A 17,363-nucleotide genomic window follows, 5' to 3' on the forward strand; every position below is an offset into this window, starting at 1 on the left:
ATGAAATATAAGATAAACCTAGGAATACTTAACCGATTATCGGGCTATACTGCCGGAGTTCGTCTGCATAACAAAAGTCTTCAGTCTTCTTCTTCATTACAGAAATAAGAATGGATTCGATAACCGTTTATATTTTATCGCTTTATTTTCATCTTAGAATGAACCCTTTGAATATTTAGAAACAAAATAATGTGCAAAATGTCAGTTAGAAAGTAATTTCATTTTCATCTTGGGTAAAGATGCTGCCAGACAATGGTAGGAGACACAAAAACCGATACCTTGAAGGGATGTTCAGGAAATTTCCCTTACAGATGAGATAATAATGGAAGGGAGATGGAAATGGTGTATGAGAAAGGTATGTGATGCTGTCAGCTGGGCTCCTGTGGGCACCAGGAGAGTTGGAAGACCCAGGTCTACATGGATGAGAATAAAGAAAGGGAAAACTTGAGACTTGTGGAAGACAAAGGAATTAATAATGCCAAGGAAATTGAAAAGAATAGAAATGGTACAAGTACAAGAAAGGCAGTAATAACAACGAAGGCTTGAAATATATGCTGGAACTAAAACAACTTTAAAAGGAAAAAATGATGTCATGAGCTGTGAATTATGTTGGGAAGAAGAAACAGCAGACCACATACTCTAGTGCAAAAGTCCCCAGTGGATAAATGTATATTAAAAAGATAAGGAAAGATCTTTAGTAAAAATAATGGAACATCGCGGGCCCAAGAACCAGAGTGCAGTCCACTTAGATACTAAAATCTTCAAGTAAGAACGGATCACAAAAAAATTTAATGCTTCTCTGTACTCATTTAAATTAGTCTAATGTTAACGTCATACTTATGACGACGTCATAGACACTAGAAAAACTTTTCTGACCAAAGTCAATTTTGAGTTTAAAAATAGATAAATGGAAAATTTTAATATAAATTAATATAGTTTACTAGATTTTAAGTTAATTGATGTCTATAAATGAAATATTTATGGAAATCATAATTTCATATTAAGAATTTTGATAAATAAACTTTGGCAATACACAGAAGCCGGATTCCTCGGCTATAACAAATTTTGCTTATATTAATCATCTAGATTAGCATTTATAGCTTATTTATAGATGAAATTTAAGTAATAGATAGTAATCTTAATTATTTTTATCTTAATTGGACTATTATGAGCGCTCGTATATTTTTATAAGACTGATATTACATGAAAATGAGCACATGTAAATAGTAAATAGTGGCTGTGTTTCTCAAACATTCATGGCAGAAATAAAACAGACTTCAAAATAGTTGAACAAGTATTTTCGGGATGTTTAAGCCAAAAATAAACAAATTCCAAAATTATACACTTAGATAGTTATTTTTAAAATAAATATATATTTTTGTAAATGGGAATCTAACTGATTTATAGCATTTTATATGTATTAAAAAATTGCTATCTGTTGGTTACTGAACGTAGCCAGTTGTAACTTTTGTGATTGACTTTCAAACGCTTCAGCTACTGAGACTCAGTTCCTAAACCGGCGCATTTCTTTATAAATAAATTAAGGGTTTACGTGACACATATACTGAAAATATTGAGTTATAAAAAGCATATTCTATTTCAAATAAGAAATATACAAAGAAAATGGCGATAAAATTGGGTTATTTCAATTTGTCTACGGCAATCTGGCAGACATTGCTGGAACCTGAGTTAAGTGCAATGCAACATGGCTGCGCCAATTCGCTTGCTCATATTATGAAGAAAATGTCTTTTTCTTCCATTATTCTAATTCAAGGCTAAGGTAAGACATGTCTAGATGTATTGAAAGTTTAGTGAGGTAATTTTTGTGGCAGTTTTTTCAGTGAAGTATAAAATAAACGTAAAAACAGAGCAAAAACTGCGGCCATTCATCCAAGAACTACCTTCAAAGTGGCCCCAGGCCTTCGGTTAACGTCTGTAAGTGAAGCTTATTTAACGATTAATTTTAATCTGTAAGGTGATATATTTATTTTCCAACACCCAAACTTTAGTCATAGTACTTATCCTTCACATCTACGCTACCGTGACTATACAAGATGTGTTAATAAAGTTAAGACATATTGACTTTCATCTTTAGGCATACGAAAACTCCCAGTGATTTGCTATTTATTTAGCCTGGCCCTTTCTTAAATTGGGAATTTTTTTTGAATATTAGCCTCTCGACTTCCCCTGGGGCTACATTTAATGGCTGCAGTAACTTGTCCCCCTGGGGTGTGCGGACCTAGCCTATAGACAGTGGGAAACTTACCCTAGGCTTTATGGTATGTCCTTTTTAGCCCTCTCTGTCATGGCGATTTTCAAAATGCTGCCTCAGTTTTCTTTTATTTCTATATTTTAAAATTAATCTCAAAGGTCATTGTTTTTACAGGTAAAACTTTACTTTAGATGCCCAGCCCTTCGACCGGGACAGGTTCCTCATGCATAAATACACATAATCTTTCCTATAACACTAGGTCCTGACCTAACCAGATCTTACCTAATTTAGGGCGACGTTCCCTGACCTGGCTGGCTTGGACCCCCCGAAAAGGCCGTAACCTGTCCCGGTCAGCGATTGGCGGGAATCAGGCCGCGAAACTAAAGTAAAGTTTTACCTTTTTACAAAATAAACAGCCAGGTTTAGAGGCCTCCACGAACAACTGTCAGGTGTTGTAATAGGCCTATCACAAATAAGGAGAAGTAATGAGTAGGCCTAAAATTGAAACAAAATGGTACACTTGTGGAAGCGTATTTTATTCCAGTATTTTCTTGTATTTCTCCATTTCCAGTTTTAATTTCAAGGATTGAAGTTATCAGGAAATTTAGGGTAAAAGTTTGTTTCTGGTCCAAACTCCAGTTCCTCATGAGGACTATTATGAAACTTAGCGAAACAGTCATTCAATTACAATGTTTCGCCATGTTTAGTACTAGCCCCTGGGGGATCAAATGTCCCTTCAGGTGTCCCAAAGTGCATTTCTTAAAATTGAAACCTAGAAAAATTCCTCAATCATTTACGTATTTTTTATTTTTTGTGACAAACATTAGTTTGCAAGAATTATGTATAAAGAATATTTTTTTTCATTTTTATGCAGATTCAAAAGATGTAATAAAAAAATTGAGTAACCTAGGGATGTTTGGACCAGAAATTAATATTTTCCAAATTTAAAACCAGATTCTTAGACCTCCAAGTACAACTGTCAAGTGATGTAATGACTAATGTAAGAAGTCATAAATAGGTCTATAGTTGTAAAATATTAAGCTGCTTTAGGAAGCACATTTTATTCTAGTGTTTTTCCGAAGTTCCCTTCTGTTGATGTAGCCAAATGTCAAATATATAAGAATGCACAGGTGACGTTTTTGGATTAATAAATAGTAGTTACAGTGTACCAGTCGATCAGGCTTGGACAAATATCTTGAAGGTTTTATAGGTAAAATAACCTTGTAATATTTTGAAGGTCACATCAGTCATAATGTATTAGCCTTAAGACTGTTTAGGATCTTAAAAGAAGCAGCCTTGCTCAGTGAAGTAAAGGATTTATTGTTCTAATGAAGGTCAAATGTTATTTTAAACCATTATCCCGTTTTGAATTTGAAATTATAATTTTCCTATGTTAAGTTTAAGTGGGCTCGGAACGTTTCTGAGGTTTGTTTCATTCGTTTTTGATGTTTCAAAAGTAGTAGTTTTGTAGTAGTAGTAGTAGTAGTAGTAGTAGTAAGTGGTGGTGGTGGTGGTGGTACATTCAAAGCACATGTTAAAACGTGGTGGTGGTGGTGGTGTAGTAGTGGTGGTAGTAGTAGTGGTGGTGGTGGTGGTGGTAGGTGGTAGTGGTGGTGGTGGTGGTGGTGGTGGTGGTGGTGGTGGTGGTGGTGGTGGTGGTGGTGGTGGTGGTGGTGGTGGTGGTGGTGGTGGTGGTGGTGGTGGTGGTGAGTAGTAGTAGTAGTAGTGGTGAGTAGTAGTAGTAGTAGTAGTAGTAGTATCATCCTTTATTTCAGCTCATGCCCACATACATGGAATATAATAGTAGAGACAATACAATAAACACAATTTAAATACAAGATGAAAGGATAAAAGTAATAAATGGCTACTGTGCATCCAAACAGATGGTGAAGTAGTTGTAATAGTAGTATTCATAATTCCATTGCAATAATGTTCAGTGTGCAAGGCATCGTTTTGTTAATTGTGTTGGTGAGAAATAGCATTGCAGCTTTCATTAAGTATGGAGAATGTTTTGCAATGCAAAGAGTTGAGAATTTTCAGATTCCAAGAAGGATGCATACCTCATGTTCAACAGCAGGCAGTGCTTTGGCAGAGAAGATTTTCATCCAGTTATAATTGCTACCTTGCATCCTTTTAAGTTGATGATCAGTCCTTGGTGATAGTATTACCAGACATTGGAAAGTGGAAATGAAATGTTGGTTATAATGGAGTTTGTTTGAAAAGGATTTTGATTGTGTGTTTTGTGTATGAGTGTAGATACTATACTGTTTTTCCAAACATGGCAGGGGGAGAGTTCCTTTCCTGACAACTGATTACATTACATTTGAGGAAATATTTTTCACATTTACTGATCTAATTTGGATATGCCTGTTAAAAAAATATTTTATAATACAGTATTATGAAGTTTTTGGGATAATCCAAAACTCAACATGTATGAATTATTTACACTGTAATATCATACATAATACCTTAGTCATGGTAGCAATGATTAGCATGCTAAATCAAGAACTTTCTGATTATTTCACTGAGTTTCTTCGGTCTTTAGATATCGCAGTTCAGATTTTGAATATGTAGGCTTTTGGTGGTGAAAAGTGGCTGAGATAGTTTATTTGAAATGTTCATTTCAGAGGTGGTTACGGCACGAAGGGAATCTCTGAAGCGTGTGACCTCAGTGGACGACAGACAGGCTTCATTTTCATTGTGATGGACTCCTGCCTATAAGTTACAGGTGAGAATAATGATTTTGAACAATGATTTTAACTAAAGCCTTTTGTCTATATATTAGATAAGAAATTTACCTTTAGGAATTCCCACTGCCTAATGTAGATGGGTTGAAAATTAAGTGTGAAGTTTATGGATATGTGAAAAGGTTGAATAATGTTAACAATCACATGGCCATCACTTTAAAACTAGGTTGTAGTTTCAAAAGTAGAAGTATTTTCCATGTTATTTGTTAAGGCTCAATGTGTATGAATGAAAGGTATGAAATGCACATCTCATGAGTGGTAAGTACCAGGTAGATTTAAGTCATTCACAGGTAGGATTTATTAAGAAAATGTATTTGTTTCGGATCAGGGATTTGACTTAAACTACAGGGTTTTTTTTATTGCTTACAAGATTTGATTTCAGATTGTGTACCCAGTTACTAAAGGTTTTCTTGGAAGCAGGAGCCTGCCCTGGTGAGTAAACTGTGAACTGGTTTGTCAAAGCCCAGGTATGTAGGAAGAGCTGGTTGGAATTGGCCAATTATTAAGTCATTGATAAGAAATGAAAACTGTACTGAGGCAGGTGCAAAGAATGAGGGAGTTTGATTTTACAGAGGATCAGAATACTTTACTTCAATTGAAATGCTGGACTGTTGACTAGAAAGGAATGAAAATATAAAATTTCAGGTTTTGGTTTAATCCACAAGAATTCTTAAAATTTGGGAGGACAAAAGTAGTTTATTATGTTAAAGCTGGGAATTCTTCAGTTCTTCAAATGATTTAATGGAATAATAGATTAAGAATCCAGTATATTACTTAAATTTCAGACAAATTATAAAGGGGAAGAACAAAAGATAAACGTTTCCATTTTTGGTGCTTATAATTTTTTATATATTATGTAGCCAGGCCTGAGGAATAATAATAATAATAATAATAATAATAATAATAATAATAATAATAATAATATAATAATAATACATAGATTACAGAACTACCTTTTTATCCTGCCACTTTTTTTGTGAAATTTGCATAGCTATCACATTCTTTATTACATTTAAGTTATTGTTATTTTAACTAGTAGGATTTCTTTTGGATATTATTGATAAAACACTGCAGATGTTGCAACATGGGTAAAAAGGTCCTATCTCATGTGCACCCCTTTAGTCATAGGGGCCTAGTAATAGGATGCCTGGGGTCTGGTTACAATTATGTGTATATTATTGTATACCTTGTAATCTTGAAGACATGAATACTATTTGGTTTGATTAACATGTTTCTTGTCTTTTCAGAAAATGTGCAATATGTCCTGAAGATGAAAACAGGTATACAGTAGGTCATTCCACAAGATTAAGCAAGGTAGCAATATCTATTGAAGATTTGGCAAGTTGACCATGTTTACTTGCAGTCATTCATAGTTTACAAGAAACATTTGTCAAAGATTCTCAAGACCTGAGCGGGATTTGACCCACCACAATGGGAATTCAACAGCAATACCACTGTGCTACCAGAAATATACCAGTCTCCCCATGGAATTCAAGAAGATTAGGAAGTGACAGAAGCCGTAAAATGCGAGCTGGAACAAAGATCCCGCTGTCATGTGGATTAAGTTGATCTCAGTGTACAGTTCAGGCTACAATTCTAGAAATAGAAACATTAGTATGTCAATTTGTTATCATGACTAGGATAGGTTTAGGTTTTAGTATTGCGCAAATGTTAGTTTTTTGGGTCCCAAGACAGACTGGTGATAAAAAACTTTTCTAATTTCAGCAGCGCAGAATTGGGTTTCAAAGCAAAAGTTAGTTAGATTTGTAGCATTTGAGGAATTTAATATGTTTAATATCAGCTGTTAGGCACCTCAGTATGTCTTGATACATAGCTGAGGACAAAATCTTAGGTGCATCCCCACCTGGTAGTAAAACAATAATTCCATCAATAAACATTCATAATAAACAGAAATTATGTACTTACCGAGACTCTCTAATACTTAGTTGAGCAACCTTTCTTTTTAATGCTCTCATGGAGACGGTCAAATCTCTGCATTGGTCAAGATGTTGTTTAAGTCGCCTATATCAGTATCAACTTTTAAATAGTTCAGTATGCCTCAGGATAGAGCACAAGGTATTTATTTTTACATGAATTTTGAAGCAGTTAAAGATTGTCAGATAGTACTGTATATCCTATACTACGGTAATATTTTTGTATTGAGTAGTCTGGTATGGTTTGGGATATATCAGGACCATAATATCAAGTATCAAATAGTCGTATGCTTCCACATATAGTTTCTCCATGTTTGTTTTGACAAAATCACTTTATTTTTATTGTCAGGGTACTTGTGTAAAGGTTGCAGTTTTCAAAAGTGATATTAAGTAGTTAATAGTTTAGTATGTAATTTTACCCCTATGTTTACAGTTGTTCATCGTTTGGTCAGTAAGATAACCCCCTATTTACTTGGTCAGTAATTACAGTAATGTAGAGTATACCATGATATTTTCTAAGGTTAATGTCAGAATAATGTAAGGGCACCTGACTATATTTGATAGCGTTCAGACGTACATACTTTCTTAATAGCAAGTGGTTCTTTAGTTACAAAGAATAGGCTTCATTGATGTTTCATAAGACTTCTACAGTACATGGTAGTCAGGAATAGTTATGCTACACAAAACCAGCGAGACATTACAGTCATAAGGCAGGTAATTTCTATGTAATTACTGATGATTCCTGATATTTTCTTAGTGTGGCTCAAAGATATTGCTGAACTAACTCGTATCATGGTAGGGACGTGAAGTTGAAGTATCTCGGATATTCTTTGTAGTCTTAATCATTAGTTGGTTTCAGTTGTCAAGTTATTTCCAAGTTAATTAAGAATTAATTTTGCATTGAAGTCTACATCTTGCATTATTATAACGTTATGTACTTATTTGTATTTTGGTTACATAAAGGCTTGGTTTAATACAGGAGGGGTATCACAGGCTGAAGTATTTGCAAATGTACCCTCAGGATAGGAAGTATTTCAGAGTGTAGTTTATTAGTTGTATTACAAATCTGATAACAGGAACAAAACTTGCGATAGTTTTTTGTGATTAAACAATAGTCTCTTAAATTTGTACAAGGTTTGCCATGAAAATGCATATCTTGTCACTGCTGCCATGTGAAGTTTCACATTTAGAAGTATTCTTTTGAGGGCATTTGTTTTATATAGAATGGCTTTCTAGGTACAATAATTAAAAGTTAAACTCATGCCGCAAGCACTACTTTAAAAGGGTTCTTGACCTTTTTATTACCACACCCCATCTAAGAGTTGGCCCTTCCCTCCATGCCCCCCTTGCATCTATGAATAAAATTCCCTCTCAGATTTAAAGGAAAATAAAAAAAAAAAGAGAAAGAGAAGGGGTGTATTTTCTTTTGGGAATGAGTTAGTGAGAGACTTGACACTGCTTCTTAGCGACTCTTGTTAAGAGAATAATGAATATAATTGTAGAATTTTTCATTTTTCCCCAGGGCTCACGGTGCCCACCCCCCAAGTTAAAACCTCTGCTCAAGGGGTAAAATCATCTTGAAAACTAGTTTATATGTTTTCATTTGAGTACTATTTTCTAGACCTCTGTTGCAAATTCAGCTGTTGAGAGTAGATTTCATATTATATATAGTTGTTATTGAAGTACAGTATCAAGCTGTTCCATGTGACAAGTAAGTCAAAAGTATGACATCCTTGTAAGGTTGTCACAAAGGCTTAATTTTCCATGATAGATGTCAATTTGAGCAATGTAAATAAATAGGTTGAACAGCATAGTGTGAAGAGATTAAAGAGAAGTGATGGAAAGTAAAGGGAAATCTTTTGTAGTACTTACCCTATGAATGGCTTTATTATGAAGCAGTTTATGGCAGTAGGTATGTAAAGTATGTGTAATCTCAGGTCAACAATGAAATTCCAAATAGATAGCAGAAGTGAAACTGAGTTCTTTGCTGTTCAAGAAAAAAAGCACTTGACTAAGGGTTTGTAGATTATTTGAAACAACTTTTATTTAAGTTGATTGTGCCATGAGAAATTAACTTTTATCTTTGATTTGTTGGTTTGTTAATTTTATACTTCCTGTTGCTGCAGTGTTCTGATATGCAAATGGTTTATTTTATGTTAGGGAATATACTATTCTCGTTGATTTTTAGTAATATGATGGTTTTTATGTTAAAGAATACTTTTGTTATTATGATGTTGCATGCTGTTGTCATTGATTTTCAGTAATATGGGGAAATCAAGATACTGTAAGCCCTTATTGTTAAAATGTAATGTAAAGTTTTTTGATAGATGGTATGTCAATTGTACAAGGATTTCTGTAATTCATCTCTGTTCAGTTCTCGTCAAGTCTCTTAATGTTCTTTCAGATAGAAAAGGTTAACTGGTGCCTTAGTTAATCGCACAATAAGAAAAGCATAAAAAGGTTAGGAAAACTTTTTCTGGGCCATTGTGATACCAAAAAATTCAAGAAAATTAAAACATTGTCCAGTATCTCCTTGGTTATGGTATGCCACATGAATTTTGGGCCACTTGGTTATATAGATTCCCTGTTGCCTAATGTTGGCAGAAATTTGAAGAAGCAGTATATTTTGCAGTGTCATTCTCTACAGAAACTGGATGTAGAAATGAGAAACTTTAAAACTCATTCAAATAATTAAGAAATTGTTCCTTTTTCCCCATCTCAGCCTTTCATTCTTATTAGACTTTTCCTTTAGACGTCCTCTGTTTGTGGACTTGAAGGCACACACTACACTTCAAAGTTCATCCATTCAGTCTCCTGTACAATTTATCCTGTAAAGAACTTGCAGATTAGTAGCACAACATGTTAGCTGCAAAATTTGTACACTCTTTGCACTGAGAAGGAGGTCTGCTCACTAACACTGCTATTCAGCTTTTTCCTCTCAAAGCCTTGCACATTATCCTACAGTGACATTTTCTCTCTCTCTCTCTCTCTCTCTCTCTCTCTCTCTCTCTCTCTCTCTCACAGTAGCCCTTATTGTTTTGTTGAAGCAGTTCTGCCAAATTTAGGCTTTGCTCAGATCTTACTGTTCTGCATTGAAGCATCATTTCAAGCTACATATTTTGCTGAGACTACCATGTACACTGTACATTCTTCAAAGTATAATTTTACTACTCTTAACTTAAACTTAGTTATGCTGAAACAATCCTGTGCACACCACAAACTATTTAGGTACCTATGCTTGATGCATCTGTACACAGGCATCAGGTACTTCACTCTTAATTTTCTGACGTAACATTCTCCTTCTCGACATGCTCACTCTTGCTATTTGTAGGTCCTCGGTTGTTCCATGCCCACAGATATTTGGTGTCTTGAGTTGGGAAATAATTTTTTGTTTGTCAGCACTTCTTATTTGATAATATTAAAGTTTTTTCCTGGTAATTCTGGACAGGTAATGTTTTGTGTCTTGCTTTAATTCAAGTTTGATCTTGTTCTGATTTTTGAGAAATAAGACTTGCAGTGTCAAGGACAAAGTGAGAACCAGAGCAGTGACTATAAATATTGTTTTATAAACCTGGCATTCTAAAGGAAACTGCATGAATTATTGCCTACTGTTAAAGGGTCTCAAGTTGAAGTACAGAAATCCTTATATATTTATTGTAGTAAAGAAAACTGGAAAGATTTAGAATAAAGAACTCCTTGGAGTCAGCATTGCAGTGACTCGGGGAGGGATTTGTTCTCAGCAGTTGGCGCTCGGTCAGGTGTCTGTTTTTGAGACTAGTTTAAAGAATTGTTTTTTAAGCTGACAGTTGATAGCATAGATGGGAAAGATCTCTATTTTCTTTTTGCTTTTCCAAGTGTATTCCCATTTCCTTAGTCACTGCTAAAGAGCAAAGTCGTTCAGAGAAAATGAGTTATGCATTGAAGTCCAAGGGGATTGGTAAAGTTACAGAGATATGCCTTAGTTTACATTAATCTTATGTCTGTAAACATTGTACATAAGCAGATACTTGCTTGACATTATGTCGTATGGTCAGGTGTATTCAAACCGTACGGGTTTTTACTTCCAGAATTTCATATTGCATTGTATAATGTCCAAAAAAAGCTAGTCCATTTTCTCAGCTCAGTGAAGAACATGTTGGAAAATTCTTGGGCTTGAACTACATTGACAGTTCTGCTTTTGGGTTTCTTTTGAGATTTCACGCAGGAATTTCTCCCACATCTTGTATCAGGAAAGGGGTCTTGTATGTCAACTTGTAAGGAGTTGAGAAACGTTGAATAGGAGAGACAGCATTACAATGTATATATTTTCAAATGTTACCCATTGCATAGTTGGTTTTATAGCAGACAGAATTCATCCTTTAAGGCTGTATGGATAAATTGAGTTATAATTATTTGTTGACAAGGTTATTATGTTCTTTATCATCAGAGGTATTTATATGTTAACTTGGCTTATTTTCACTATGGATAACTGGAAAAATTACTAAGTGCATAAATGCTTGATATGAATGATTCACATTTTACTTTGAAGATAAATATTAGCTTTCATTATTTAATAACTGTTTCCATACTAAATTCGTGTCAGTTTGTTAATGAGGAAATCTCTAACTTGTAGAACATCAGTTACAGAGATTAGAAAGCGTAATTTCTTGATCAGAATTTTAAAATTTTGCTGCAGTGAAATATGATTATATAACATGCTGATTTTTTAAAGGTGGTTTACATGAAACTCTGTCTTCCAAATTGTTGATAAGTATTGAATAACAATTTATGTCCAGCCAGGTGTCATAAAAAATATGAATTGAATATATCGGAACGTTTAGAAAGTCTAAAGTAATTCCTTTGGTTGAGAGTATGACAATACATTTAATTACATTTCTCACACATACTGTCATTCCAAAAGGGGGTACCAGCTTGGGGCTCAAATGTCTTTTCATTTTAGGCTGACACTTCATTCGTGTCATTGAAATAAAGGAGGGATAAATACCGCAGCGGCCTTGTTTAAAAATCTGTGTGAGAAACCTACAAATTCATAACATCGTCAGTAATTAGAAAAAATGGGTGTTTAAATGTGAATCGTGGATTATTTTCGATGGAAGTCTTTTAGTCTTTGAATTGACAAAAACAAATTTAGCCAGTCTTAACAGGGTTATTTATGATAATGTGGTCTTTGATATACTGGAAAGGTTGTTATACACAAGTTACAAATAGCTTGTATTGGCTGTGTGCAATAATATTCACACTACTGAGTCAAAAGACTGTTTTATAGGACAGTGATTTTCTGTTCTTTCCAATGAGATGAGGAACCTGTCCTCATCTTTGGGTTACCTTTCTAATTGGAGACCGTACAGTACTGATATAAATTAAGTTCAGTGAACAGGTTTGCAAACCTCTGATGTCATAGAAACCATTTCTGTAGAAGTTTTTGATGGTTAAATCAATTTCTGGGTTAAACATGTTTGGTGGAGGCATGTTGGCACTGAAAGTTTCAAAATGGTTGATTTAACTGTGGGATCCCATTCGGTTAATTTAACATGTCCCTGATTTGGTGCAGTTATACAGTGGTGGTTCTGTTTTGATGAGTTCGTGGTTTTATGTGAGACAAGAGATTTCATTCTTTTGTCTTTGCAGATGATCATTGCTCGAAAATTGTTTGATAGCCCTCACTGACATTTGGTAACTGTAATTTCTGGTGGATTTCAAGATATTAAAATATAATTTTTCAAAGCTATGAAATTGTCATGGTGGCCTACAATGACACATTGCAACTAAAATCCACAAGATTGACATGATGTAGGATATGAATTTTCGTAGTTTACCTTGATGTAGAATTTTTCCTTCAGCAAAGTTGGACTTTTAAAGAAGTCCGAGGTTCTGACTATCTGCACATTAAAAAAGGTCAAAGTTTACAATATATATTTGGTAATTGGATTCAGGAACCTTGCTGAAGGTATTTAATTGAGGATTCAGAATGTTAATCAGTTTTGTGATATGAGGTTCTTAAACTTTTAGAGATTTGGATGACTGAATAATATCATCCTTTTCCCAATGCTTTGAGATTCCAGTGACACCAAATTATGTCATTGGCTGCAAATGTTGTCATTTTTTACTTTTTTGTTTTGTTTTGTTTTTCATTTTTGAAGTTTGTACAGTAAAGTACAGGTTCTATACACCTTCAAAACAACACCAAAATCATTCCATAACAGGAAAAATGAAATCACACTGAAATTATTTCTTAACATGAAAAATGAAATCGCACCAAAATCATTTCATGAAAAATTAAGTCACAGTGGGCAGTGCAAAAAGAAAAAAAAACTGGTTTTTGCAATTTCTTTTATTTTGATGAAGCTAATTAGTTTGTGATAAAAAAATTTGGGTACAGCAAATCTTGGATAAAGTGTGGCATGTGATTTCAATATGTTGATCATGATAAAATTTTTGATTCGGTAAGTAGTACTCAGTGGTAGTTTGGAGTTTGATTTTGGTTCATACCAGTTGAAAATGGAATTCAAGAGGGATGTAGTCTGTGAAAATGGATTTTGGTGTTCAGAAAATATTTGATGATAGTAGAAAGAGGTGTTCATAAAATAATTTGAAGTACTGTACTGGGCTGTGGCATTCAGTGATAATGTTCAATATTGTGTTAGATTGTGATGTTGAGTTTGAGGTTCAGTTTGACTGCTGGTGTTTAAAGCAGTCTTTGTGTGCTGATATTTAATCTCGGTGGAGGGTTAGTGCTGTCAGTCACTTCTTGTGGTGCACTGTATGCATTTTTAAAAGGTGTAAGCAGTATCCCTTATGCTCTTTGCAGCACCCACTTTTTAGCTGTTACTTCTATCTCCATTCCAACTTTTCTTCCATCTTGCTGGTCAGCTCCTCTAAATAATTTTCTTAGTGCAGCTGTTGGGTTTTCTCCCCACTTTCACCATTAGATCCTTGAACTTCATTTATTTTCTGGATCTCTCTGCCTTGCTGTCCAACCACTATACCTCCTGCTTTTCATTGCCTTGGGGGGCTGAATGGCTGAAAGTGGCCTGGTGCTTGGTTTTTATAGCCGCCGTTTTGTGATGTTTTCTTCTTTTAAGTACCGGTAATTGATCTTGAGGCCTTGCACAGGATAATTTAGTTTTGTCTTGGTAGTGCACGATGATAATATTCAGTCGTGTTGAGTATCATTTGAGTTCATGATGTAAAGGGTACAGCAAAGTATGTGGCAGTTTGTGTTTGAATGAAGTATAGGATTCAGAAAACATTTGTTTATGATTTAGTTGGTTTCAGGAATCCTTTGTTCTTACTAGATTTTGGCTCAGAAAGTTGTTTGTATTTAAGTCTCTTGGTTTGTGATACTTTTCTTATAAAATTTTACAAATTGAACCATATACTCTTTCTGGAAGTCTGTTCCTTTACAATACAGGCAGTCCCCTGATTACGGTGGCTGTGGTTTATGGGGTTCCAACTCTACGGCGTTCTGACTTTACAGCACCTGACTCATGGCGACGTTAACCTGATTTTACAGGGCCGTTAACCTGGTTTTAATGCGCCGTAAGCAGTTTTACACTGCTGTGTTTGGTTTTACGGTGCCTTAACCCACTTTTATGGCGCCGTAAGCGCCACTTAGTCCCATCATTATCCCATTATTATTATTAGATGTTCTGGTTTCCGGCGTTTTTCGGGTTACGGCACGCTGCTGGGAGCAGAACCCCTGCCGTTAACCGGGGACTGCCCACTGTAGCTTGTTGTTCAGAAAGTCTCCATTTTTTTATCTTTGTATTCGTGGAGTGTGTTGATTTGTGATAGATTTCGGGTATAGAAAGTCAGTCAGTCTGTGATATTTATCCTGAAGAACGTATTGCAGTTTGCGGTACTGTACTTTATATTTACGATGTTTATGATGCTTTTTTCCATCAGGAAGTCTGCTTTGTTCATTTTTGCAGTTTGGGAGTGTTATTGTGCTAAACTTTTGCATATGGACAGTTTAGGTTGGGTACTTTAATTTGTGAGTTGTGGCCTACACAGACTTAGTTTATGTTTGTTTTGCCTTTAAGAAGTTAATTAGTTTGTGTGTGTTTGCAGTGGAAAGTGTCCTAGTTTGTGGTTTTTACTAGAAAGTCTGCTTGAATTTTTACATACGAAGTCTTAGTTATTCCTTGTAAGATCTGTCAGTATGCATATTTGCGAAGGAATGCTGTTAATTTGAGATATTTAGTTCAGAATGTTAATTACTCTTGAGATATTTTTTTTCATAATGTCTGTTAATGTCTTGTAGCTTAAGACTTTTATGCTGAGAAGTTATGTTGTGAGGTTTTTGCAAAGAAATTCAGTTTATTAGCTTTTACATGAGTGAATCTGTTCGTGAGTTTGCTGCATAGAAGGTCTGTTAGTTTGGGAGGATTTTTCTCTTGAATATCTAGGTTTGTAATAGCGTTGACTAGAAGTTGTCAGTTGGGAGAGTATTTCTTTAAAGGGTCAGTTTGATGGTGTTTTATTTTGCTTGGGAAGTATTATTTCTTGAGTTTTTGCTAAGGTGTGTGATAGGAATTTTTTTCTGCGCAGTAAGGTGACACGTAAATTTTTTTTGCCTAGAACGTTTTAGTTTTTGGGAATGTTGTTTGTGAGAGTTTTTTTATGGAAGATTGTGATATTTCAAGGGAGATTTCTTTTCCTTGTGGTTGACTTTTTTGCTACCAACCAGTACAAAGGAGCATTTATTGTCTTGTAGCCCAGTTCTGATGAACAATATAACTTATTGTTAGTGTCTGGTAGCCTTGTTTTGTTGAGCAGTATAAAACAGCAGTCTTTATTTATAGGTCTCTTCTAGTGAAGAGTAGGCAGGTTACAGTTCTTGGAGACATATTGTGTCTGGAGTTCTGCAGGGCAGTGTTCTTGGTCCACTGTTATTTTTAGTGTATGCAAGTGACATGGTCATTGGCCTGGAAAACAAGTTTGTTCAGCATGCCAATTATGTAACACTCGTGGATGTAGTAAAGTCTCCACTTTTGAAAAATGAAGCTGTCCTCAGCCTCAGTCATGACATGGAATGGATCAGGGCATGGTGTAGTGAATTTTTGATATATTTGAGGTTTAGAAAGTCAGTCAGTCTGTGGTATTTGTCCTAAAGGAAGGATGTTAGTTTGCAGTACATTTGGTTGTTGTGATTTTGCTGTCAAGAAGTCTGCTTGTGTTAATTTTGCAATTTGGGAAGTCTGTTATTATGCTAAACTTTTGCCTATAGGAAGTGTTAGATTGGGTACTTTGATTTGTGAGTTGTGGCCTACACAGACTGTTAGAGTGTGTTTGTTTTTGCCTTCAAGAAGTTGATTGGTTGACATGTGTTTGTACTGGAAAGTCTCTTCAGTTTGTGGTTGTTAATGGAAAGTCTGCTAGAGTTTTTACATATGAAGCCCTAGTTTTCCTTATAAGATCTGTCAATTTGCATATTATTTGGCGAGGAACTCTGTTGATTTAGGATATTTAGTTCAGAATGTCTATTATTCTGTGAGATATTTTTTAATTATATCTATTAATGAGGTTTTGACTTAATATGTCTTTTAGCCTAAGACTTTTATACTCGGAAGTTGTTAGTTTGAAAGAGTGTTTTTGCCAAGAAACTTTAGTTTGTCAGGTTTCACATAAAAAGTGAATCTGTTCATTGAGTTTGCTGCATAGATCTGTTAGTTTGAGAGGTTTTGGGTTGAATATCTCTAAGTGTATAATAGGTTGGTTAGTTATAAATGATTTGTTTAACCAGACCTCTGAACCCTTTTAGGGTTCTTCACGGGCTGGAAGTTTATATATAGGATTGCCTGGAAATTGTCAGTTGGGAGTTTTTTGCTAGAAATTGTCAGTTTGAGGGTGTTTTTTTGGCTTGGAAAGTTTTATTTCTTGAGAGCTTTTTTGCCAAAAAGCTGTATGATGGTTTTTTTCTGTGAATTAAGGTAATGTGTAAATTATTTGCGTAGAATGTGTTAGTTTTGGGCAAGTTGTTATTTGACCAGAAAATGTTTGCCTGTTAGAGGTTTTTGTAAAAATGTGTGATTTCAAGGGATGTTTTTTTCCTTATGTTTGGCTTTTCAGCTGGAAAATCTGTTGGAAAGTCTTGAGGTGTAACATCAAAATTGAAAGTTTTACATATTCAATAGTTGTTCGATGATAACACTTTGCTACACTTTTTATTTTGTTTTACATAGAATGAAAAGAGTCAATGATCTCTGTAGTGAACAGATTAATTTTCTTTTTGTAGACTTGTGGACATAATGATAAGAGCAATGCTGTATGAAAGAGTAATTTTCTTAGACTTGTATCCCTTGTCAAAGACCAATATGACACTGCGGTTGTTTTGCAGTTTTTTTTTATAGTCTTGTAGCCCTGTTGCAATAAGCTACAGTAGGTTTAATATACTTACAGCCCCATTTTTTTTAACAGAAAAGAAATTGTCAGGTGTAAAAACTGGAAGATGAAAGGAAATTAAGGTGG

General features: G+C 34.8%; 1 long non-coding RNA gene across 1 annotated transcript; it reads left to right on the plus strand.

The window, feature by feature from the left end:
- The first annotated feature begins 1,470 nt into the window (after positions 1-1,470).
- Positions 1,471-15,819, plus strand: LOC136845102 (uncharacterized). Its single transcript, XR_010855068.1, has 3 exons — positions 1,471-1,780; positions 4,840-4,940; positions 6,207-15,819. It is a non-coding gene; the product is annotated as an uncharacterized lncRNA (long non-coding RNA).
- The last annotated feature ends 1,544 nt before the right edge of the window (positions 15,820-17,363 follow it).

Source organism: Macrobrachium rosenbergii, chromosome 13 (genome assembly GCF_040412425.1).
Source record: "Macrobrachium rosenbergii isolate ZJJX-2024 chromosome 13, ASM4041242v1, whole genome shotgun sequence".
In the NCBI taxonomy this organism is placed as follows: domain Eukaryota; kingdom Metazoa; phylum Arthropoda; class Malacostraca; order Decapoda; family Palaemonidae; genus Macrobrachium; species Macrobrachium rosenbergii.